The 26,332-nt window shown below is 43.8% G+C and overlaps 1 protein-coding gene across 4 annotated transcripts in view; it reads right to left on the bottom strand.

The window, feature by feature from the left end:
* Positions 1-24,367, bottom strand: part of Sgf29 (SAGA complex associated factor 29) — a 42,228-nt gene extending 17,861 nt beyond the window's left edge. The window contains exon 1 of one of the 4 annotated variants that reach the window (XM_050165916.1): positions 24,165-24,367. The gene's annotated coding sequence lies outside the window, so the exon portion shown is untranslated. The remainder of the gene's footprint in view (positions 1-24,164) is intronic. The other 3 variants (XM_050165914.1, XM_050165915.1, XM_050165913.1) reach the window with 3 other exon arrangements.
* Positions 24,368-26,332: the final 1,965 nt, after the last annotated feature.

The raw sequence follows: 26,332 nt of genomic DNA, 5'->3' as shown, positions 1-26,332 counted from the left end.
GTATAAACGCACCCACTGGAATATAACTAGAAATTCCAGGCATGTCTCAGCATTTTCTAAGAAGGGCCCAGAAAGGTAGAAGGCCATGTGGGATAGAGACAAAAGACAAGGTTTACCACAAGAAATGACCTACCGGAGGAGCCCCCTTGTGGGTCTGTGAAAAGCACACAGAGCACATTCCTAGGCATTGGTGGGTTAGAGAGTGAGCAGCAGGTGACAAGCAGCCTTTTGAAAAAAGATGTTGAGCACAAAGAATAATAGAGGCACACTGCTGCCTACTGGGCTATATATAGGAAAACCTTATGCAAAAAAGGTGTGTGTGTGTGTGTGTGTGTGTGTGTGTGTGTGTGTGTGTATAGGGTGCTGGAGAGATGAGCACTGGCTGTCCTTGCGGAAGACCTAGGTTTGGTTCCCACCATTTACATGGTGACTCAACCATCTCTAACTCCAGTTGCAGGGGATCTGATTGTAGGGGAAAGGGCCAGCCAAAGAAATTGGCCCCAAAACCAGAGCCAGTGAAAGAATAGTTTAATACTTTAACCCTGAACCCAGAACCAAAGAAATACACCAACTCTAAAACCAGGATCAAAGGAACACACTGTGGCCCTTGAATCTGAGACACTAAACTAGAGCCAAAAAACTTAAAAAGGCCAAACACAGTTTGGCTCTGAAATCAGCTATCTCTGCCCCTGACCAACTAAACTAATCAATCCCTGAGCAGGGAAATCTAACCAATTCCTCTTCTCCCTGGGAAAACCCGCCCCTAAGAAGCCCTATATAAGCCCTGCACCTGTCAGTTTGCGGCTGCTCTTCTTCCACCTGGTAGAGGCAGCCAATCTCTTGGTTCTTCCCTCCCAAGAAATCTCTAGAACAAGGAGCTCCAAGTTGTTACAACTTCAGCTTTGCTAGGGAAGCCAGAGACAGAGAAGAGTGGGGCTGTAACACTTTTGCTGGGGAAACTTTCCCCTAGCAGAGCTGAGTTGTTCCACTCTGGAGGCCAGAGCTGAGCTGTAACAACTTCGCTGGGGAAGTCCTCTCCTGCAGAAACAGACTTGTTACATTGGGGAAGCCTTTCCCTAGAGCAGGACTGTAAGCTGCTACACTTACTGTGGTCTGTGCTATTCCCTGGCTCCACATGGCCAGGCTCCCTTTCCTTATGAGCTGCAATGCTTACACCTGATGCCCTCTTCTGACCTCTGAGGGCATCAGGTGTGTACATTGTCCACTTACATACAATAAAAATACTCATATATAAAAAATAAAGAAATCTTTAAAATTTTCAAAGAAAAATAGTTCTCAAGGCTGAAAAGATCAAGAAAAAGAAGTGACACAAAGAATATGAAGATAAAGGTAAAGTGTTTTTTTTTTTTTTTTTGTCTATGATTCATTTAATATTCCTGGACACAACTCATTCTCAAAGAAAACAAAACTACAAAGCAGGGTATGGTGACACATACCTGCAATCCTAGTACTTGGGAGGCAGAGGCAAGAAGATCAAGAGTGTAAGGCTAGGGAGCTGGAGAGATGGCTCAGAGGTTAAGAGCACTGGCTGCTCTTCCAGAGGTCCTGAGTTCAATTCCCAGCAACCACATGGTGGCTCATAACCATCTGTACTGAGATCTGGCGCCCTCCTCAGGTGTGCGGGTATACATCGAGGCAGAATGTTGTATACATAATAAATAAATCTAAAAAAAAAAAAAAAGAGTGTAAGGCTAGCTGGGTTATATGAGACCCTGTCTCAAAAAGCTAAAACTTAGGGGCTGGAGAGATGGGTCAGTGGTTAAGAACATTGCCTGCTCTTCCAAAGGTCCTGAGTTCAATTCCCGGCAACCACATGGTGGCTCACAACCACCTGGAATGAGGTCTGATGCCCTCTTCTGGCCTGCAGACATACACACAGACAGAATATTGTATGCATAATAAATAAATAAATATTTTTAAAAAGTTAAAAATTAAAATCCCCACAATGATTAGGATGGAAGGCTGTGTAGAGTCCCTTGTAGGGCATTAGCATGTATGTTGGCTTTAGATAACACTGTCCTAGAGGTATTTTCAAGAGCCATTTATCTTTCCTGGTAAGATTATGAACTGGCATGGAAATTGAAGCAAGTTCTTCTTGGTATACATCATAGTTGATTAGCTTTATATGGGACAGTTCTTTTTTTTTTTTGTTTGATTTTCAAGACAGGGTTTCACTGTGTAGCTTTGGCTGTTCAAGAACTCACGGAGATCTGCCTGCCTCTGCCTCTAAGAGCCAGGATTAAAAGTGTGTACAACCACTGCCCTGGAGAGACAGTTGTCTTCAACTGTGATACAATTTCCATGAAACAGTTGGTCTATTATCTGAACGCTACTCTGCAACTGTAAAACAAATATGGCTTATCAGGACTAGATATAGTTCAATGGTACAGTGCTTGTCTAGAATGTTCTAAGTCCTGGGTTCATATATCTCTTTGGGTTCCTGTGTTTCTTTGTTTTTAACTAAAAATTATCTTATTTTATGTATATGGTGTTTGCCCATCTATGAACCATGTGTGTGACTGATTCAGACAGAAGCCAGAAAGAGAGCACTGGATCTCTTAGAACTGGAGTTACAAATGGTTGTTAGCCATCATGTAGGTGCTGGGAACTGAACCTGGGTCCTCTGGAAAAGCAATTAGTGTTCTTCTGCTGAGACATTGTTCCAGTCCCCCTCCCCTTTTTGAGACAGGGTTATGCTATGTAGCTAGATTCAACCAGAACTCATGACGTGGTCTACAATGTTCTTAAACTTGTGATCTTCCTGCTCTGCCTCCTGAGTGCTGAGATTATGTGCCATCATTCCTGGCAAGGATTGATCCCTTGTGCCACCAAAACAAATAATAAATCAGAAGAACTAAGTAAGGATGGGGGAAGACAGCTCAGTGGGTAAAACTACTCACTGCACAGGCATACCGACTTCAGTTTAGATCCTCGGAACTCATGTAAAAGCTGGAGGCAGTAGTATAAGTGGCTGAAATTCTAGCACACCTCCAGGAAGGGAGAGATTGGACAGGTGAACCTCAAGAAGCATGCACAGCACAGAAAGGACCGGCACCACCTGCTTTATATCACCACAAAGAGACCCTGTCTTAAGGTGGAAAGGTAAACACGCAAAGACTGTCCTGCCTTCTACATGCACACCGTGGTAGGCATTAACCACTCACCCATCTGTTATATATAAATATAACTTTATATATAACTCATATATAAATGGGGAGGAGGAGACCTATTAGATTTCATTTTCATGGATGAGAAGACAGAACGTTGTTCCGACAGCAACACTCCCCTGCTGATCTGCAGGACTCAATGCAATCTTAACCAAAATCTTTTCCTGACAGAGGACATTTCTAAAAGTGTCAGGAACTTGAAGATGAAGACTATTCGAATGACCAAAACACAATGCAATTATAGTGCCTTATGGGTTCGTGCAATTATATAGTTTTTTGTAGATCAACTTGCATGATTTCCACCAGTGAAATCGCTTCATTTGATGTGGACAAGATAGTGTGTTGACATCTAAGGTTACAACAGATGGCATATGAAAAATAACACTCTAGAACACTCATGAGTGGTCCTTAAAAGACAGCGCGAGAAGCAAGGGGAAACTCGTGAGCTGTATGGAATGTGTTAATAGATAATGGGCCTCTAACTCTTCAGAGGTATGCTGAATATGGTATTTCAACTGTTTAATAAAAAAAAAAAGCTTCCTGTGACACACAGAAATGCCAGTTCCTAGCAGTGACTGTGAGGTCTCCAAAGGAGGCGGTGACTCCACCCAGACTGTGGTAGGTAGTACTAACTACTGTAAAAAGAACTGCCTCAGGCCTCATCCACCGACAGGGCTCTGCCCAAACTGGACATTGGTGGGTTGAGAGCTCTACTCTGCCTTGCTAAAGTGGGTTAGTTTTTCCAAGTCCCTCCTCCACAGGAAAACCCGAGACCTTCTGGGTCTGGCAGCTGAAGGCTGAGGATTTAATGTTGTCCTGTGTGACAGCTGAACACCAACAAAGCCACTGGGATCACCACAGAAGCGCAGGTTAACCATTCAGGTAGCTAGTAAGTCTCTGTCATTACAGCTGATATAGAAGCCATTTGAATTAACTTCCTGCTCTAATTTATCCTTCTCGGACTGACGGTGCTGACAGCTAACTGTGACTTTATCAGTTTAACAAACCCTGTCCTCCTCCCAAGCCTGCAGTTTTCTGGTCAGTCCTTGCGATGGTTTGAAGGAAAATGGCCCCCAAAGGGAGTGGCACCATTAGGGGATGTAGCCTTTTGGTCTTGTTGGAGGAAGTGTGTCACTGTGGAGGTGGGTTTGGAGGTCTTATATATGCTCAAGCCATGCCCAGTAAGACAGTTCACTTCCTGTTGCCTTTGAATCAAAATATATAATTCTCCACCATGATGTCTGCCTGAATGCTGCCATACCCCAGCCACCACGCTCCCTGCCATGATTATAACGGACCAAACCTCTGAACTGTAAGCCAGCCCCAGTTAAATGCTTTCCTTTATGAGAGTTGCCATGGTCATGGTTCACAGCAACAGAAACCCTAAGACAGTTCATTTCATATGTAAAAGTCAGGCCTTCTACTAGGTCTCCTGCTAAGAAAGGCAGTTTACCTTGCAATGTCTACTATTACCAAGTCCCAAGTTCAAAATTTGAAATTTTCTTGGTTGTCTTCTAAGTATATTTAAAAGTGCTTCTCATTGTGCTGAAAACATCAGAGTAAAGAGTGTTTGTGCTTTAAACCCAAAACCATAAATTTGCTGTGACTCAAAGGCGTGAGTCAGTTCAGGGGCTTACAGACACAATGAGGATTTCAGTGCTGATTACTAACAGTGGTAATGCTAATACACCAAAAACTTGTATTTCTTTTTGTAAATATTTTAAAAAGGTTCACGTAAACTTCAGTGAGCTATGACTTGGACCTACTGATCACAGGTCAAACTGACTCCAGATACGTACTCCTGCCAATCAACAGCCTAAGCTTCCCCGCCTACTGCCTAATCCCAAGGGAATATCTATCTCTTACTCCCTGGCCCCACGCTCCAATCCTGTCTTGGGACTGCTTCCACACCCCCAACTACCAGGACCATGGGCCTGGAAGTTACAAATGTACACCCAAGATAAAAAATTGTCCCCGAAACTTTAACTCCTGTCCCCACTCTGTGTCTGTCCCAGCAGGGTTCCAATCAGCTGAAGAGTGCAAACTGCTCCCAAACTGCCTGCCATGCTCCAGCCCCAGGGGTTCCTTCACAATCTGTGTCCCACACTGCTCCAAAGTGGCCTGTGCTTCACTAGCCCCAGGTGGTCCCTCAGAACCTGGGAGGTGTAAAACAGGTGTTCCTCAATCTGCACTTCTCTCTCCTTTCTGGGCCTTGGCCACAACTCCAGCCTTCCTGGACTCTGATTACCACACCCCAATTTCAGCGAAGAATCAGGTACAGAAGAGATTATGCCCCCTTTTATCACCAACAAAAAGGCTAGAATGTTAGGTCCCCCAAAACCTCAGGAGAAATGGCTGTGTTGCCTATCAGCATACCAAAGTGTGCACTTGGGCTCTGGGCTCAGCAAGAGCACTTCTTACTAGATCCTCTCTAGCCCAGGGCTTCTCTTCTCTCCTCAGCTTCTCTTATCTACAGAAACGTGACATTTGGTCACATGCTCTGTTGGTTCTCTTAGTCCTCTTGTCCCCCCCCCCCAGTCTCCTCTCATTGGCTCGATCCAGATGCCTCTGGCTGTATTCTCTCTCATATCAACAATAAAATCCTTCTCATTTTCACCCACAGCTGTTTCTCCAGACCTGCCATTCACAGAACACAGGTTGTTTCAAAGGCTCAGACAGCCCCATAGCTGCTGCTGTCGTTGGCAATCATCCCATGATCATGGCACTTCCAAGTATGCTGGTGTCTCCACTGCAGTTGGGCTGCACCTTCACCAATAGTCTCTCCTGGGCTCTCTTCAGGGCCCGGGACCCTGCCCCTGCCACACAGTGCCAAGCCTCAGCTGCTCTCCAAGAACCCTTCAACCCCAGAGTTTCCACTGCAACTAAGGCTGCAATTAACAATGGCTTCTCAAAAAGGCAGCCCTCGGGGCTGGAGAGATGGCTCTTCCAAAGGGCCTGAGTTCAATTCCCGGCAACCACATGGTGGCTCACAACCATCTGTCATGAGGTCTGGTGCCCTCTTCTGGCCTGAAGACATACACACGGACAGAATATTGTATGCATAATAAATAAATTAAAAATAATAAATAAAAAAAAAGGCAGGCCTCGGCTGCTCTCCAGGATCCCTTCAAATCCTGAAGCTCTCATGCCACCAAAACCAGCAACGCTGGGAACTCTTACACATTATCAAGTTTGGTTGCCAGCTTGAGATGTAACCGTGGCTCTCTCTGGCCCACAGTTTCTGATGCTAATCTCTTACTACTCATTGTTTATTTCTCAGCTCCAGCTAACCAGCACTGATTGCCCCCATTTAGTATGCTGGTCTCTTATAATCACAGCTGATTCTTCAACTCCAGCTGACCAGAAACCTTAGAGTCTTAATTCAAATAATTACACAAACTATCCTGAAGTCTTTGAAGGACTGTCACACTTCACAAGCCAGACCTCCATCATCCACGCTTCTCCAGTACTCCTTACCTCCCAAGCTCCACACAGCAGCCCATTAGCTGCAAGCACCCAGTGGCTTTTCCAGCCCAAAGAGCCCAAGTCTACAGTCCTCCTGAAAACATATACTTAGGTCTGTCACAGCAATACTCCACTCCTAATACCAATTTGTCTTAGTTACGGTTCCCTTTTTTATCTCCTCTCTCCCTCCTTCCTTCCATGCATGAGTGCTCTATCTGCATGTATGTATGCATGTACACCTGATGGCCAGAAGAGGCAGCAGTTCCCACTACAGATGGCTGTGAGCCACCATGTGGTTGCTGGGAATTGAGCTCAGGACCCCCAGAAGAGCAGCAGGTGCTCATAATAGCTGCACGTCTCTCAAACCCCATTAATTAGGATTTCTATTGCTGTGCTAAAAAAAAAAATATGCTCATCAAAAACAACTTAGGGGTCAGGAGTTGGTACACACACCTTTAACCCCAGCCCAACTTAGGAGGCAGAGGAAGGTGGATCTCTGTGAGAGTGAGTTCTAGGACAGGCTCCAAAGCTACACAGAGAAACCCTGTCTCAAAAATCCAAAACACAAAACAAAACAAAACAAAACAAAAAAAAACAACTTAAGGAAGAAAAGGTTTATTTCAGCTTATAGTCTTTCCCATCATGAAGGGAAGTCAGACCAGGAACTTAAAGGCAGGAACTGAGGCTGAGGCCATGGAGGAATGATGCTTACTAGCTTGGTTCCCATGGCTTGCTCAGCCTGCTTCTTATACAACCCAGAGCTATCCACCCAGGCCTGGCACTACCCATAATGGGCTGGGCCCTCCTACATTAATCACAAAGAAAATGCTCTACAGGTTTGCCCACAGGCTAATATTATGAAAGTATTTTCTCAATTGAGTTTTCTTATTCCCAGATGACTCTAGCTTGTATCAAGTTGATAAAACAAACAAACAAACAAAATACACACACACACACACACACACACACACACAAAAGAGGACAGGTACCCAAATGGTAATTGAGATGGCATAACAGCACTAGGGAAAAACATCTAGACTAATGAAACACAACACAGAGACCAGGAATCTATGTTAGGGCTGGAGAGATGGCTCAGCAGTTAAGAGCACTGGCTGTTCCTTCAGGGGACCCTAATTCTATCCTTACTAGGACTATGGGCCTGAAAGTTCCAAATGTAACAACATCTGTTGTGGGAATTCATTCAGCCAATAGCCTTTTGGGTACCACCCATGAGGGCGAGGTCTGAGGTACTACTGTGGACTGATAAGCGCAGATGTGAAGCATGCTCGCTCTCTTGGCTGGTGCTTTGAGTTTTATTCACAGCTTCCAATGCCCGCAGAGCAGACGATCACAGCGGCTCTCTACCCTTATCGTGAGTTTCCTCAAATAAATATTTGTTATCCTTTATTCCGGGCTCTGTGGATTTCCGTAATCAAGCCTACATTTTTGCGCCCAGCATGGCCAGAACCCAAACTTAGCCACCTAGGTTTGGGAGAAAAACTACTGCTCCCAGCTTCCTGTGCCTGGCTTAGATTCCTCCCTTCCATCCACCCATCACCCCGCAGCTCAGCTCGGCTCTGCTGGCTGTCCGCAACTGCACAGCTCAGGGGCTCCACCCCCACCCCCACTACATGGCTGTCCTGAACAGTGTCTGGCAGTCCTTCAGCGCACGGTGGGTGCTGCTTTTTTCCCCTTTGTCTTTAACAAAAATCTGTTCGGTTTGGGTTTTAGTTTTTGCTTAGAAATCCATAGGTTTGGCCGGGCGGTGGTGACGCACGCCTTTAATCCCAGCACTCGGGAGGCAGAGGCAGGCAGATCTCTGTGAGTTCGAGACCAGCCTGGTCTACAAGAGCTAGTTCCAGGACAGGCTCCAAAACCACAGAGAAACCCTGTCTCGAAAAACCAAGAAAAAAAAAAAAAAAAGAATCCATAGGTTTGGCAACATATGGGTAAGTAAGGCCGGAACTTTTGGCAGTACAACTGCGACACCTGCTGGCCAACATCGTTATTACACCTTAGACTCAGCAGCCAACTGAACCAGCCGACCGAACACCAGCTCCACCTATTGGTCAATCAGGATTATTACACCCACGACAGTTTTCTGAGGATTTCAAAAGAGGTAAGTTGTTTGATAACTTAATAATATTAGATTAATTAATTTTTTTCAATTTGTAAACCACGCCCAAGATGATTTGGATACTATCACCATTCAGGAATTTAAAAACATTACAGTTTCTACTATGAATGGAATACTAGAAGTGGTATACGACACACCTGGGGCGTATACATTTTTAGTGATAGCTGCTATTAGTTTGATACTTCATATTATATCCTTAAAGAAATGGCTTGATAACAGAGCAAACAATGAGAAACTTAAGGAAGCGATGCAGACTTTACAGACTGGTAATGAAAAGTTAGCTGAAAGGATTCATAGCATTGAAAATGGTAGTCATAATTTGACAGGCAAAACTCACCCCATGTCAATGGGTTATGAACCTTACAGAATGGTACCGAGAGATTAGCTGGAAGGACTTATACTACTGAAACTGACAATCATAATTTGTCAAAGAGTCATGACAAGCTAGCAGACAGAACATCCCTCCTAGTCTCTATTTGTCTAAGCAGGTCTCCACTCGGCTGGCAGGCACATCCAAACATCAACTGCTGACTACAACCTACTCCAAATGACTACAAGCCCTGGACCTGCTGAAGCTGAGGTGGCCCCACCCAGGCAACGTGACTGTTTCCTGTCTCTACAGCTGATAACCACATGCTTCTGATGAATGCTCTACTGCCCAGCCTCTTGACTAGCCTTCCAGCCTCCCTGGGCCCTGAGGACAACACACCAGTTTCAGCTGGAAGTAGTTACAGAAAGAAAATACACTGTTATCCCTTGACCCCTGCCCTTAATAAACTGAAATGCTAAGTCAAAAGGGAACTCCCTGACATAGGGGACAAAATGGCTATCTATAATTCCCATTGACATACCAGGAAAATGGGCCCAGTGTTGTCTGATATTTTGTTTGTGATCTGATAAATAAAGTTTGCTTAGAGTCAGGGGGCAGAACTAGCCACTAGTTAATCACAGATGTCTGGAGAACTGTACAGAGGAGAAACAGCAAGTTATAAGGTGGGGCTGCGAGAAGATCTCAGTCCCCTTTTGGATGGAGGTATGGCAGAATCAGAAGTGACTATGGTGGCTCACGGGTTTCTCTGAACTTTCATGTTTTTACCCCAATATGTGTATGTGACTCCTGATTTTCTTTCTTTCCTTTTTTCTTTAAGGTTTTTTTTTTTTTTTTTTTTTTTTTTTTTTTTTTTTTTTTNTTTTTTTTTTTTGAGACAGGATTTCTCTGTGTAGCTTTAGAGCCTGTCCTGCAACTCACTCTGTGGACCAGGCTGGCCTTGAACTCACAGAGATTTGCCTGCCTTTGCCTCCCTGAGTACTGGAATTAAACGTGTGCACCACCCGGCTGACTCCCCATTTTTTATTGATAAATTAATAAGACTGACATCTCATCTGGCACCAGGTAGAGCTCGCGGCTGCAGCTGTCCCCAGCCAGGCTGTGCACGACTGTGCTCTCTACGCAGACGTGCTGTGCAGCAGCAGCCAGCCTCACACTGCACTGTAATCACTAGCAGACCTTGTGGGACAACCAGGAATTCTTAAAGGGGGGGAATTAGTTAAAAAAAATAGTTTATTCCCCACATTAGGAAAATGGAAAACATGGGGGCTGGAAAGATGGCTCAGCAGTCCAGAGGACCCGGGTTTGATACCTAGCATCCACACGGCAGCTCACAACTGTCAAAGATCTGTTGCCCTCACACAGACAGACAGACACACAGGCAAAACACCAATGCACATAAAATGAAAACAAATTATTTTAAAAAATGAAAAACACTATTATTATGGAGGGAGTTAGGTCTTTGTATGATTCCACAGTGGATGGTTTAAAAATGGAACAACTAATGAGGGGATAATTAATTTCGCTGGGATTTATACAATATTAATTATACATCATTGGTTTGATAATTCTTGTTTTATCCATAAAACAAGGTTAGTTGATGAATGCCAAGATACAGGCCTTAGAAATAGTTACTAGAGACAATAATGCCATTTTGACTGATAAGTTACAAGCCTTGGAAAAGCTTACTAAAACAGATAAGGACAGAGGAATTAAAGGAGAACCAACCTCACCATTACATTATAAAATTAGAGAGGAACAGCCCAAGGTTATCAAACAACCAACCTTTATCTAGTAACCTTACAGGAACAACTTCCAAATGACAGATATCCCCAAAGCTATGTAAGAGCTGATGGGATTCCTGTGGAAATGTTAGATTTGAGGTAATTTAAAGAAGTGATAGTCTCATATGGTATGCATTCACCTTTTGTGAATCAGATGTTAAATTAATGTCAATTAGTAATAGAATTATCCCACAAGACTGGAAAGACTTGGTTGCAGCAGTATTGGAACCTGGTCCTCAATTGCAGTGGAGGACCTGGTGGGAAAGATGAGGCTAGAACCATTGAACAACAAAGTAGGGCTAGAAGTTTCCCAAGACCAGCTTCTTGGAGAGGGTGATTATCCTGATGCCCAAAGGACAGGCTCCATATGATGACCACACCTTGGCTCTATCTGTGCAGCAGCTTTGAATGCTTGAGACAGAATTGAAGAAGTCCGAAAGAGAACTGAGTCATATACTATAGTTATACAGGGCCCAAAAGAAACCCTCACTGATTTTTTGTTTTTTTACAAAGACTGACTTCAGCTGCAAATATGATGATACCAAATCCAGACACTAGACAAATACTAAGTGAATCTTGGGCTTTTGAAAATGCTAATTCACAATGCAAAAGAATAATTAGGCTTTAAAGGCAAGATCAGCACCCATAAAGGACTAGATCCAAGATACAGTAATATTGAATATAATAACCATGATGACAATTAGACAGGACAGGTGATTTCCAGAAACTCGAAGAAAAATCAAGATGTTAGGTGTTTTATTTGTGGTAAACAAGGTCACTTGAAAAGGGATTGTAGGCAGGGCTTTCCTAGAAACAATGTTTCTTTTAGGAATAATCCAAACAGAAGGCTCTTGCCTTCTCAGTATGCACTGTACAGCAAAGTCCAACACTGAACCAATGTAGATCAACAAGAGACAGCCAGGAAATACCTTGGGGGCCCCCATGTCAAATTTGGTTCAATCATTTCCTGTCATCATGGGGAAAGCTTCTCCCCACAGCAATTAAAGGACCTAATGCCTATTGTAAAAGAATGATACTGATAAAACAACTTTAGAAGATAAAACAAAAATTTCAGAAGAAACTATAAAGCAAATATTATAAAGATTAGATTCAAACAAGAGAGACCTCTTGATTACAAGAAGTGATAGTTCATCAAACAGTGTGATCATCCAATATAAACTAATTTATAAAACTAACAAATGCTTTTCATTTGATCAGATATAACTTGACAAAAAGGGTTTTGTTTTTGTCTTTCCAGGAGAATGAAGGCAACCATTTAAGGAATCTGAAGACCCCTGGACAAATGAGGCATCTGAAGAAAAAGGGCAAATCATCTAGAGATAACGTCCCAAGAAAAACAGTAAATTTGCCTATTGGTATAGCACATTGCCAATGGGATAAAATTTCATAAATCTTCCCAAATGTTTGCTTCTGCTGTTCTCTACAGACATACAATGCAAATGTCCTTTTTATAATACAAGTTCAGTTAAAGCTGGCTTTGAAATTGGAACATGGCTCTTACTTTCCTTAAATCCAAGCAAATTTGCTAAATGGAAAATTCTAAATCTGTCTCATTTCTGAAGACCCAACTGATATGAGACAGAATAAAAACCAAAATTAACAACTATTCTATTGCCACTAATCTCATAATTCTTTGTTTTATTTTGGCTCTTTAAAACTTTTCTTTTTTTTTTTTTTCTTTTCTTTTTCGAGACAGGGTCTCTCTGTGGTTTTGGAGCCTGTCCTGGAACTAGCTCTTGTAGACCAGGCTGGCCTTGAACTCACAGAGATCCAGATGCCTGCCTCTGCTCCCCAAGTGCTGGGATTAAAGGTGTGTGCCTCCACTGCCTGGCTTTAAAACTTTTCTTTTCTGGGAAAATCCCAGAGTCAAAAGGTAGACAGGATAATACAAGTTAAGAAAAGCTGGCTAGAGCCAGGCGGTGGTGGCGCACGCCTTTAATCCCAGCACTCGGGAGGCAGAGGCAGGCGGATCTCTGTGAGTTCGAGACCAGCCTGGTCTACAAGAGCTAGTTCCAGGACAGGCTCCAAAACCACAGAGAGACCCTGTCTCGAAAAACAAACAAAAAAAGAAAAGAAAAAGAAAAGCTGGCTAGAAACAAGCCATGCTAAGGCCAGGCATTCATAACTAAGAATAAGCCTCTATGTGTGATTCATTTGGGAACCAGGTGGTAGGTCCCTCAAAAATCAGAAAGAATAAAACATCACACAACAAAGTTCTCCTTTGCTAAAGAAACTTCTACTTAAACTGCCTTTTTAAAAAAATATTTATTTATTTATTTATTTATTTATTTATTTATTTATTTATTTATTATGTATACAATATTCTGTCAGTGTGTATGCCTGTAGGCCAGAAGACCCCATTACAGATGGTTGTGAGCCACCATGTGGTTGCTGGGAATTGAACTCAGGACCTTTGGAAGAGCAGGCAATGCTCTTAACCTCTGAGCCATCTCTCCAACCCTTAAACTGCCTTTTGATTGAATGTTCCAGGCCCCACTCAAGGCTAGCAGCTTTCCAAGTCACTTGGTATATGGGCCAAAGTCACACACTCAAGTGGGGAATGTGCTGTCTCCAGAATCCAAACAGCCCACTGAACACTGTGCCGTTTCCCTGGTGACAGGAGGGGCCAGGTGCAGTAACTTACCCTTTACCTTGGAAGGAATGTCTGCATGCCTCACACCATTGGACTCCTAAGAGTTTCACTAAGGTGGAAGGCCCTTGAATTTTGGTTAGATTTATTTCCCACCCTCTGATTGCACATATGGGTTACCAATGAGTTCTAAGTGGTTGCTATTGCCTGTTCTAATCAGCAAATGTCATCAATATAGTGCATTAATGTAATAAGCTGGAGAAGGAACAGATGAGCAAGATCCCCTCTAAGTTATGATAATAGGGCGGAAATAAATCTCTGAGGTAAAACTGCTGAGATACTGCGGCCGTGCCAACTGAAAGCAAATTGCTTATGGACAGGACTGAGAAAAAGGCATTTGCTAGATGAGCGTGCATACCATGTGCCACGAGTTTGCTCAAGTAAGGACAGAGATTAAATTCATCCTTCATGGAGACAAGACCTAAGGGACCCCAAATATCTGCCACACTATGGAGCCAGAATGGACTTAAACGCACAGCTCCGCCTCAGCCTTCCAAGTGCTGGGATTACAAATGTGACACCCACCCAGCCTGTCTTCTCAGATGAGATCTTTATTATGTTTGTGGACCTTAAAACCTATGAGATGAAGTAACCCCCCTAGCTCAACACCCAAGGAGTCAGTATTACGGCGTGCACATGACACACACAAGGTTTTGTATTGACATATATTTCCATTTTCTAGGTTTATTCACAGGAATGGAATTATTGAATCCTTTGGATTTAGCTTTTTGAAGAATGGCCAGATTATTTTCACAGTGGGTGGGCCATTTTACTACCAGCAATGAGATTCTAGAATGTCTGCATCTGTGCCAACATACACTGCTGTCCTTTTGCTATGGTCATCCTAGTGAGTCCGACATGGCATCTCACTGCTGTACCTGTTTTTGTGCAGCATGGGGACTCTGTGATGACCCAGGGCCTTGCACATACTGGGCAAGTGCTCCATCACCTAACTACTCTCTGGCCCTGGTTGCTTTGATTTGCACGTCCCTGGTGGCTAATGATAACAGATATCTATCCATGTGAATAGTGATAATTTGTATTATCTTCTTTTGGCAAACTGCCCCTTTTCCATTAATAAATCCAGTTATTTCTCTTTTTATTACTGAACTGTGCTCTTGGAAGCACATGTCTTAAATATTTAGGAAGCACAACTTCTTTTTTCTACAAATATGAGTCTTGGAGACATGACTTTAACAAGGTCTGCATGATAATCTATTTTCCTCCACATTTATGACACTATTTTTTGTTTGTTTATTTTTCAAGACAGGGTTTCTCTGTGTAGCCCTGGCTATCCTGGAACTTGCTCTGTAGAAGATCTCAAACTCAGAGATGTGATGTGGGATTATCCCTCTGTATGCTGTGAATAGGTTTTATTACCATTGGTTAATAAAGAATGCTTTGGCGTATGGCAGGGCAGAATATAACTAGATGGGAAATCCAAACAGAGTCAGAAAGAGAAAGAAGGCAGAGTCAAGAGAGACATGAGCAGTTGCTGGAGAAGATGTGAGGTCATGAGTCTCATGGTAAAATACAGAATAACAGAAATGGGCCAATTTAAGTTGTAAGAGCTAGTTAATACTACACCTGAGCTAACAGGCCAAACAGTTTGTATTTAATAAAAGTTTCTATGTGATTATGACTCAGGACTGGACAGTCAGGAAACGAAAGCACAGCCTCCAGTTACAAAGATCCACCTGCCTCTGCCTACTGAGTGCTGGGATTAAAGGTATATGTCACAATGCCCAGCACATTATTTTTTAATGTTAATTTAAGTGTGCTTGAGTATATGTATGTGTATCACATGCATGAAGGAGCCTTCGGTGGTCAGACGAGGTGTCAGAGTCCCTAGAATGGGAATTAAAGACAGTTGTTAGCTGCCATGTGAGTTCTGGGAACAGAACCCCAGTCCTCTGTAAGAACAAGTGTTTCTAACAGCTGATCCAACTCTCCAGCCCCTACAACACTACAGAATTTGCAGCACCACAGAACTATTCATTTTCACATAAAGAAGAAAAAGAGCTGGGTATAGAGGCAAACACCTTAACCTAGCACTTTGGAGGCAAGAACAGGCAGATTTCTGCGAGTTCAAGTCCAGCCTGGTTTACATACTGAGTTACAGAACAGTCAGACATAGTGGGGACCCTGCAATGCCCCCCCCCAAAAAAGAAAGAATAATGAGCCATGATGGTGTGCGTATAATTCCAACACACTCGAGGCGGGGCAGGAGTGACTCGAACATAAGACTTAGCTGGGGCTATTAAATAATGAGACCCTGTCCAAATCGGACCACTCCCAAAATTCAAATTTCAAAAAGTATAAAAAGTCTAGTTATGGGGCTGGAGAGATAGCTCAGCAGTTAAGAGCATTTGCTGCTTTTGCAGAGGAACTGGGTCAGCTCCAGTCCCACATGATGGCTCACAACTGTAACACTGATTCCAAGAGATCAGACATCCTCTTCTGGCCTCCGAGGGTACCAGAGACACATACATACATGAAGGTAAAACACTTATACATATAAATAAATCTTGGGAGAAAAAAAAAGTCCAGTTATGCTAGGCATGGTGGTAAGTTCCTTTAATCCCAGCACTCTGGAGGAAGAGACAGGCAGATTTCTATGTGTTTGAGGCCAGCCTGGTCTACAAAGCAAGTTCCAGGTCACTCAGGAGAGTGTAGGTTGTAAAAATGGTTGGTAAGACTCTGGTTTAAAAAAAAAAAAATCTTGTATTATCTAGAATCATAGGATGTAGTGAATCAGGAGCTTACAGTAGAGATGACTGGGATAAATGTAAGAACAACCAACCTCCAGGCTGCTGCCAAAGCCTTAGGAACTAGTGGGAAAGAGGCTGCCTGCTGAGTGAGAAAAAAGGAGAGAGGAAAATGCCCCAAGAGATACCAGAAAGAAGGTTCAGGGTGGAAGGGTGAGTTAAGGGGCAGGCGAAGGTACAGTTCTCTGTGGCCGAAAGTGAGAAGTTAGGGCAGTAACTCAGGAACACCAGTAAAACTGGGGTTTGGTTACCAGGCTGCAGATTCCAGCTCTTCCTCTAAGTTCAAGTTTTGTTGCAATTCAGCATTTTCCACAGGAAAGGAAATCATGGAAGAAACATTTTCTCTCCTGTAAACTGCTACTTGATCATCTGTCACTCTGCTTACAGAGGACATCACTAGCATGCCCATGGTCAATGGAGCAACTGAAGAGAACACAGGGCTGCCGGGTGGTGGCAGCAGGTGCCTTTAAACCCAGCATTAGGTAGTCAGAAGCAGGATCTCTGTGAGCTGGAGACCAGCCTGGTCTACAGAGTTACAGGATAGCCAGGGCTACATAGAGAAACCCTTGGGAGGGGGGGAGGTCCTGTCCAAGGCCTTGGTTTGAGTTCCAGATATGAAAACATAATGGCTGATTATGCTGACATACTACAGTTAATAAAACATTTTTTTCTGGGGGTGCTTGTGAGGATGTTCCCAGAAGTGGTGATTATCCAAACTGCAGTTGTCAGGCTTTGGGCTTAGACTGGATCCACTGGGGCTTTCTTGGGCCCCCAGCTTGTAGATGGCAGAGCATCAGACTTCTCAGTTGACTCAACCAGGCACCTCTAAGCTGCATTCTACTGGTTCGCTATAAAACCTAACAAGGAAATAACAGCTGTTCTACGTGCCAACTGCTTTCCTGTAGGGCATTTCCCTAATAACGCTGCAAAGAACTGTTTATTTAGTACTTACGGGAAACTGGATCTGAAGAAATAAATTACCAAGGTCCACAGTAGGAAGTGGCAAAGATGGGGTTCAAAACTTTTTTTTTTTAACTACACCCTAAGCCTGAATGTACAAGCAACCCTTATGATCATCCACATCCAACTCACAATGGTAAATGCTCACCAAACTACCTTCTACTTGATAGGCTGTTGATGTGGGAGTGTCATATATCAATCTGTTGATTTCATTGGTTAAGTAATAAACACACTGCTTGGCCTCATAGCTTAGAACATAGGTGGGTGGAGTAAACAGAATAGGATGCTGGGAGGAAGAGGAAGTGAGCTCAGACCCGACAGCTCTGCTCTGGAGCAGAGACGCCATGCTCCGCTCTCCTGATAGCTCTGCTCTCTGAGACACACGCGATGAAGCTCCGACCCAAGATGGACATAGGTTAGAATCTTCCAGGTAAGCGCACCTTGGGGTGCTTACACGCATTATTAGAAATGGGCTAATCCAGGTGCAAGAATTGGCCTAGAAGAGGCTAGATAGAAATGGGCCAAGCAGTCTTTAAATGGATACAGCTTGTGTGTTGTTATTTCGGGCATAAGCTAGCAGGCGGCTGGGGTGCTAGGGACTCAGCCCAGCCGCTCCTATTTCAACAGGCCGTGGTCACAAATTTAATGAAACCAATTTGGTATTTTTTTTTAAACAGAGATGACCCAATTTAAAACCTTTGTAAGAATCTTAATACAGACATCTAGAAATTGGGGGGTCCTCTGTCCCCACTTTTAGCTTCAGAAAGTTGGTACTAAAACTACAGATTCATCTGACCTCTCCAACTGAACCCACACTATCCTAGGACACAACCACAGTGAATCCAGGCCTCTATACCAAACAAGCACACACTTCCTCTATGCCTTCTGTCTGTCTGAAGTACCTCTAAAGTATCCTTTTCTTCCTTTTTAGGTCACTCTAATTTATTCAACTTTCAGGATTTAATTACAGTTGTCAAAATGAACTTTTAGCAGGGCAGTGATGGTGTGGTAGTGAATGCTTTTAATCCTAGCACTCAGGAGGCAGAGGCAGGTGGACCTCCAAGTTTAAAGGCAGCTTGGTCTACAGAATGAGTTCCATGACAAACAGGGCTATGCAGAGAAATCCTGTTCTGAAAAACTAAAATCTAATAAGAACAAAAAAACTTCTACAAGTAGAGTTTAACAATTATTTTCACACCAAGAACATGATGTTTATAAGAAAGTAGGGAAGAACAACTGTAGCGTGAACAATAAAAACCCAGAGACAGAAACGGGTTCAAACCAAAAACCAGAAAAGCAAGGCAGTCAAGCCAGCCATTAGAGAAGTCTTACTCTACCAAGGGTGGGTGACCATAAGCTAAGCAGACTAAGTCTCTCTCCTCCCATTTTATATTCCCTCTAGTGCTGAGATTAAAGGATTATGACTCCCTAGTACTGGGATTAAAGGTGTAGGCCATCACCACCTCTTTTGTTTCTGTATTGATCTTGTGTAGCCCACAGTGGCCTTGAACTCACAGAGATCCAACCTCGTCTCACAAATCCTGGGATTAATGTTGTGTCACTATTACCTGGCCTCTGGTGGCTTTAGCTTTGCCTCTGGTCTTCAGGCAAGTTTTATTCGTTAAAATACAAATACTATACCACTACAAACAACACCGTTCACAGACAGCCACAAGCTCTTCCATTTACCCCAGGTCATGGCCATGGCCAATCAAAACTTCTGGAAAGTTCCTAAGGCCTGCATATAAACGTTATTCTTGTTTTGTTTTTATTGTTGTTTTGTCCTGGAACTTACTATGTAGATCTGGCTAACTTGGAACTCCCAGAGGTTCGCCCTCCCTCAGCTCCCCCCCCCCCCCAGTGCTGGGATTAAAGGTGTGTGCTACCACGCCCAGCTTATTTCTTTCTGAGGTAGGGCCTCACTGTGCCCAGGTTGGCACTGAATTCCTCAGCCTCCTGAACAAACTTCTATTCTTGTACTTGTCATTCATGCGTATGATAAGCTGTTTCACTGACAGCTCTCCTACCAGACCACAAGCTCTGAGAATACAGGAGTGCTGCTCTAGTCTCTGATCCGCACAGGCCTTGGCACAGTGCTTTCAGATCAGATGGCTGAACAGAGCTGAGTCCTGGCCACCCTTTAGAGCAGTCTTTCAGCTTAGAACACTGCAACAGTTTGAAGCTAAGCTATTCAAGTTCTCTGTCTCCAGAAAAGGCTGGTAAACACCAACATCTTCCAAGAGACTCTGTACTTCCCACATATATAGAAGTGCTGCCCCTTCATAATTCCACTCAGTAGTATTTAAAATTATCAAAGACATGAAGGGTACGCAGTAGTGAAAGAAAAGCAATGCAGAATGGATATTTAAACAAATAAAGCCACATGTCAAACAATGCCAGCACCCAACAACAGACCAAACTTACGATAGTGGTCTCATAAGATATTAATGCAGGTTTGTATATTCAGATCTAGCATTATATCTCCTCTTGAATATCTAGTATTATTAATAGAATCTTAATAAAAGATTATAATATTTATTATATTACCCAGGTAAGGGGGCAGACGTCTCTAATCCCAGCACTCAGGAGGCAGAGGCAGGAGGATCTCTGAGAGTTAGGGGCCAACCTGGTCTACAGAGGAAGTTCTAGGACAGCCAAGGTTCTTACACATAGAAACCCTGTCTCAAAACACAAAAAAGTTAACACTCAAAAATATAAGATTATAAGCTCAAACTTCCATCACTTCACTACTTTTTATCAAATATTTATTTACTGTGTGTGAACACGTGCCACAGTGTTTACTGGTTTTCTTCCCACCATGTGGGTCACACGCAGGCTACCAGGCTGTGACAAGTGCCTTCACCATCTGAGTCATTTTACTGGCCCTCACCTAGTATTTTTTTTTTCCGAGACAGGGTTTCTCTGTGATTTTGGAGCCTGTCCTGGAACTAGCTCTTGTAGACCAGGCTGGTCTCGAACTCACAGAGATCCACCTCCTCTGCCTCCCGAGTGCTGGGATTAAAGGCGTGCGCCACCTCCGCCCGGCCTCACCTAGTATTTTTACTGAACCTTTTCTGTGTAGATACACAAATACTGTCCATTTTATGAAAATTACCTACACTATTTGCTATAGTAACACACTATGTATAAGTGTAGCCCAGGAATAACAGGTATGTAGTAAGCCACACAATCTAGGGTTGTATAAGAACATTCTGTAATGGTCATAGGACAAAATCAGCTAACTGCATTTCCATCACTATGTGAGCATATGCTCCATGTATTTATTCTTATGGTGAAATCAGCACGCGAGAAGATAAATATGTGATGATTACTAGTTTTAACTTGACATCTAAGTCACTTGGGAAAAGATTCTCAATGTCTAGATCAGGTTGCCTGTGAGAGATTATCTCGCTTGTGTTAACAGAGATGGGAAAACCACCCTTTCTCGGGGGCACCATTCCCTGGGTTTAGGTCCTGGACTGTGTAAGTGAAGAGAGAGGCCTGAATACAAGCAGACACTCTGAATTCACCTCTATGCTCTTGACTGCAGCTGTGACTATTTGCTGCCCCACAGTGATGGACTACAATCCCGAGTGGTCAGCCAAACAAACCCTTCTCTTCCAAGCTGGGTTTTGTCAGGGTGCTTATCACTGCAACAGAAAGGAAACTATGCAGATGGATAAGTCAGAGTACAAAATGACAACATATAATTAGGCGCTGAGAAATCCTACCCTCAAAGTCTCAATAACTATGTTCTATCACAAAGATGGGAAGGGTGGGGGAACACCACAAATATCTCCCAAGTTGCTAGCCTGAGTATCTGGAGGAACTGGAACACTAGTGAGAGTATGAGTACGTGAGGATAAAACTAAAAATTTCAGTTTGGGCCACACTTAAAACGTTTATTAGACATTCAAGAGGGGAGATGATGCCAGAGCTGGACAGAAAAATCTGCAGCCCTATGAGACCAAGACAGGGGGATCATCATGAGTTCAAAGTCAGGCTGGACTATAGAGAGAGACCCTGGCTGTTCCTCTGAGAGGCAGGTTCAATTCCTAATAACCATGTTCCAGTTTCAGGGGCTCTGATAACCTCATGTGGTCTCTGCATCTGGTGTATAAACATACATCAGGCAAAATACTCAAATTCATAAAATAAAAATAACCTTTAAAAAATAAAGTGCTGCCAAGCATAGTAGCCCATGACTTTAATCCCAGCACTAGGAAGGCAGAGGCAAGCAGATCTCTGTGAGTTACAGGCCAGCTTGGTCTATATAATGAGTTCATGGACAGGTAGAGCTGCATAGGGAGACCAGTCTCAAGATAACAAATTAAAAAATATATAAAATTGTTTGGTTGGAGGCTTCACCCAGGCCCTGGCATCCATGTGTCTGGGGAGTCTGGAATGTTTGGGTGGAACTTTCCATTCCAGGCCCCCTCCTCTGGGAGTTACCTCAGTCCAGATACCACCTCCAAGAAAGCCTGGGAAATGGTGAGCCCTCCCCAGAGAGGGTCAAGACCACTCCCACAGGCTACTTAAACTGCCCCCCAGAGAATGAACATGTGGGCTTTTCAGTTGTCTCTTCGTTCTGGTCTTCCTTCCTGTTTCTATCCCTGGGGGGGTAGGGGGGCCTGGGGGAAGTGCTGGCATCCATTAAACCTCGCCTTTTCTAATTTGGCTTGATTTGGTCTAATTTGGATTATTGCATTGGCGGAGAGGTTTATCGGGCCGTAAAACCTTTCAAAAATATTTTAATTAAGGGCTGGAGAGATGGCTCAGTGGTTAAGAGCATTGCCTGCTCTTCCAAAGGTCATGAGTTCAATCCCCAGCAACCACATGGTGGCTCACAACCATCTGTAATGAGGTCTGGTGCCCTCTTCTGGCCTGCAGACATACATACAGATAGACTATTGTACACATAATAAATAAATAAATAAATATTTTTAAAAAAAGAAAAATATTTTAATTAATAATAAAAATGCACAAATAAACCTAAGTCTTGAATTCAAGGTAAAACTGTTGGGGAATGTGACAGCCAGCACTGACCTGAAGGCCCGCTCCAACTACTGACACTCCCTCCAGAGTACCAGACCTCTAATAATTTGCACACAGTGTCCCTGTGACAGCCAAAGAAACTGAATAGGTACTAGACATCCCTTACAGGCCCTTTACCTTTTCCTGTAATGCCTGTGAGAGTGAGATGAGATAAAAACAAGATAATGGTGTTCCTGTCTTCTACTTTTGTAAACTTGCTTATTGCTCTGGGATTGGGATGAAGTAGTCTTTTTATTACCATACAATGGGAAAGGAAAACAACTGAAGGTTGCAAATTTTCTTGCCCAGCTGTGGATTGATATCCATCCATCTTTGTAAACCCTTCCTTTAGCCACCCTGGCACGGTTGCTGTCGTTCTCCTAGTAGTAAGAATAAACTCATTTGAGCTGGGCGATGGTGGCACATGCCTTTAATCCCAGCACTCGGGAGGCAGAGGCAAGCAGATCTCTGTGAGTTCGAGGCCAGCCTGGTCTACAGAGCGAGTTCCAGGACAGGCTCCAAAGCTACAGAGAAATCCTGTCTCGAAATAAATAAATAAAATGGACAAAAAAAAGAATAAACTCATTTAATCTAAATTTGAATTGAGTATAAGTCTTTTGTCTTTCCCAGTGGATTCGAACGCTACAACAGAATACCGAGTTAAGGGCCAGTGAGACAGCCCAGCAGATGCAAGAGCTTGCACCAAGCCTGGCAACCTGCAACCTGAGTTCAATCTTAGAAACCCACATGGTGGAAGGAGAGAACCACGCTGTCCTTTGAGCTTCACACAATGCCATGGCATGAACATGACTATCTTCACACACACACTAAAGACTTTTAAAAGGTAGAAATGAAAGCCAAGCAATGGTGGTGCATGCCTTTAATCCCAGCGCTTGGGAGGAGAGGCAGGCAGATCTCTGTGAGTTCGAGGCCAGCCTACAAAGCGAGTTCCTGGACCGAGAGGGCTGTTATATAGGAACCCTGTATCGAAAAACAAAAACAAACAAAAAAGGATAGGAACGAGAGTTAGCACCAAAATAAATGTCCTTTATACTTAAAATGTAAAGTAGATAAAGCCCGGGGAGTGAACAAAAAGAAAGGCGAGATGTAGGGTCTACGTATTTCGATGGTACAACCATTAAAGCTAAAGAAATGGAGCAAGAGTTTTAGGCAATGAAAGAGGGTGTTACCAAGCCTTCATCACTGAACTAGGCAACCCAGAAGTCAAGGTGGCTTTGGTAGAGCTGTTTCTCTGGAATGACATGAGACAGGGCTTCTCTGGAGAGAGCCGAATAAAGACTGGTGGGAGAAGATGCTAATGAGTAGAAGCCGCCGCTCTAGGCTGCACGAGTGAGCTGACAGGTGAGTGAGCAGGAGGATGGCTAAGTTACTGTTGTGTAAATGTGCACAGGTAGGGAATGTGTGGCTCAAGTCTGTAATCTCAGCACGTGGAGCTGGGGGCGCACGATCGCGAGGTCAAGGCCAGGCTGAGTGAGAGCGTCTCAAAACCATTTGAGCGAGCAGTAAAAAGTGCCGGGGTCGGGGAGCGGGGAGGGGCGGGCGGTACTCTCAGGCCGAGGACCTCATCAGGTGCCCGCCCCAAGTCGAGCCAGCTCCAGCGCCGTCCCACTTCGCCAGGGACGCAGGGCGCACGCGCAGACCCAGGGAGCTGGGCGAAGGCCCCCCCAACAGCCCCGCCCCCTGCCCCGTCCAGAGCGCTTGCGCGTCAGCTCCGAAGCCGCCTCAGCGAGCCGGGCGCCGGGCAGGAACGCTGGCCCTTCGTTCCCGCGCTGCTCGGAAGTGTCTTGCCATGGTCCCGTCCCACCTACCGAGTCTAGGGCGAAACAGCACGCCGCGCTGGTGACTGCGATGGCGGGAACAGGAGAGTCGCTGGAACGCTTCTTCACAGGGTACTATGGCACTTGTGTTCGAAGGTTCGCGGCACGTCAAGAACCACACACGCTGTTTCTCTTATGAGCGCGGTCGAGCGCGGAGGACTCCTTTGCGCATGCCCGATACTTCTCTGTGACGTGATGCATTGCACTCTGGGAAATGTAGTTTTTGTTTTGACACCTGTGCCCTAAACTATTTAATCATGATTTAATAAATCACAGTGCTTGTTTCCCGTGTCTTTGCATACTCCCCTGAAAGCTTTCACATAAATCAAGAGAACCAAAAAGCATGTATGGAACCTTGCCTAGCATGTGGGAGGTGACAGGACCAGACCCTCAGCACCAGAAGAAAACAAAAACATCAGATTGTTGAGAAGAGGGAAAGAAGGCCCCCAGGAGGCATATGAGGACTCTGAATTTTAAGCTAAATTTTGTTGTGAATCTAAAATTTATCCAAAAATATTTTTAAATCGCAAATAAGCAGTCTTGGGTTCAGAAGGTACATTTTTACAGAATCTTCCCAGGAAATGAAGAATGTGGTCATGCAAATATTTAGCTATAAAGGTATTCTTTGGGGCTGGGCGGTGATGGCACACGCCTTTAATCCCATCACTAGGGAGAAGGTGGCACGCGGATCTCTGTAAGTTCAAGGCCAGCCTGGTCTAAAAGAGCTAGTTTCAGGACAGGCTCCAAAGCTACTGATAAAACCCTATCCCCCCCCCCCAAAAAAAAAACCAATAAATAAATAAACAAACAAGCAAATAAAAGTATTCTTTGGAAGCCTACCTAGCTCGTGGCCTTAGCATAGTCCTGGTTTCAATCCTCAGGACTGCAACCACCCCAAGTATCTTTCCTAGTATTTTGTATTTCGTACATAACCCCTAAAAAGTCAAGATGGTTTGGTGGTTAAGAACACTTGCTGCTCAATCATGAGGACCAGAATTAGAATTTTAGCACCCTGCTCCCCTTCTCCCCTCACTGTTCTCTTACTACCCTTTCCCCTCCCCCCATGCTGCCATTTTACTAAGGAGACCTTGTCTACTTCTTCCCAGGGGGATCCATGTGTGTTTCTGTTTGGGTTCTTCTTGTTTCCTGTCCTCTCTGAGGTTGTAGCCTATAGGCTGGTTATCCTTTGCTTTATGTCTAAAATTAACGTATAAGTACATACCATAGTGTTTGTCTTTCTGTGTCTGGGTTACCTCACTCAGGATGTTTTTTTTTTTTTCTAGTTCTATCCATTTGCCTGCAAATTTCAAGATGTCGTTATTTTTTGCCACTGAGTAGTACTCCATTGTGTAAATCTGCGGCATTTTCTTTATCCATTCTTCGGTTGAGCGCATCTAGGTTATTTCCAGCTTCTGGCTATTTACAAATACTGCTGCTATGAACATGATTGATCAAATGTCCTTGGGTATGATTGAACATCCTTTGAGTATATGCCCAAGAGTGGTATTGCTGGGTCTTGAGGTAGATTGATTTCCAATTTTCTGAGATACTGCCATATTGATTTCCAAAGTGGCTGTACAAGTTCGCATTCCCACCAGCAATGGAGGAGTGTTCCCCTTACTCCACATCCTCTCCAGCATAAGCTTTCATTAGTGTTCTTGAACTTAGCCATTCTGAGAGGTGTAAGATGGTATCTCAGAGTTGTTTAGATTTGCATTTCCCTGATGGCTAAGGATGTTGACTATTTCCTTAAGTGTCTTTTGACACTTAAGATTCCTCTGTTGAGAATTCTCTATTTAGATCTGTATCCCATTTTTAATTGGATTATTTGATATTTTGATATCTAGTTTCTTAAGTTCTTTATATATTTTGGAGATCAGCACTCTGTTGGATGTGAAATTGGTGAAGATCTTTTCCCATTCTGTATGTTGACTTTTTGTCTTGCTGACTGTCCTTTGCCTTACAGAAGCTTCTCAGTTCCAGGAGGTCCCATTTTTTGTCTATCTCAGTGTCTCTGCTACTGGGGTTATATTCAGAAAGTGCCAAGGCGTTCAAGGCTATTTCCCACCTTCTCTTCTATGAGGTTCAGTATGGCTGGATTTATGTTGAGGTCTTCTTTGAGGGATCAGATAGATCGAGTTAGGTGAAGGACAGAAAGG

This window comes from Alexandromys fortis, unplaced genomic scaffold (genome assembly GCF_014885135.2).
Source record: "Alexandromys fortis isolate MF-2015 unplaced genomic scaffold, M_Fortis_MF-2015_v1.1 scaffold_146, whole genome shotgun sequence".
Taxonomy (NCBI): Eukaryota; Metazoa; Chordata; class Mammalia; order Rodentia; family Cricetidae; genus Alexandromys; species Alexandromys fortis.
Note: the sequence above shows the minus strand (reverse complement) of the source record. Positions and strands in the feature narration are given on the sequence as shown.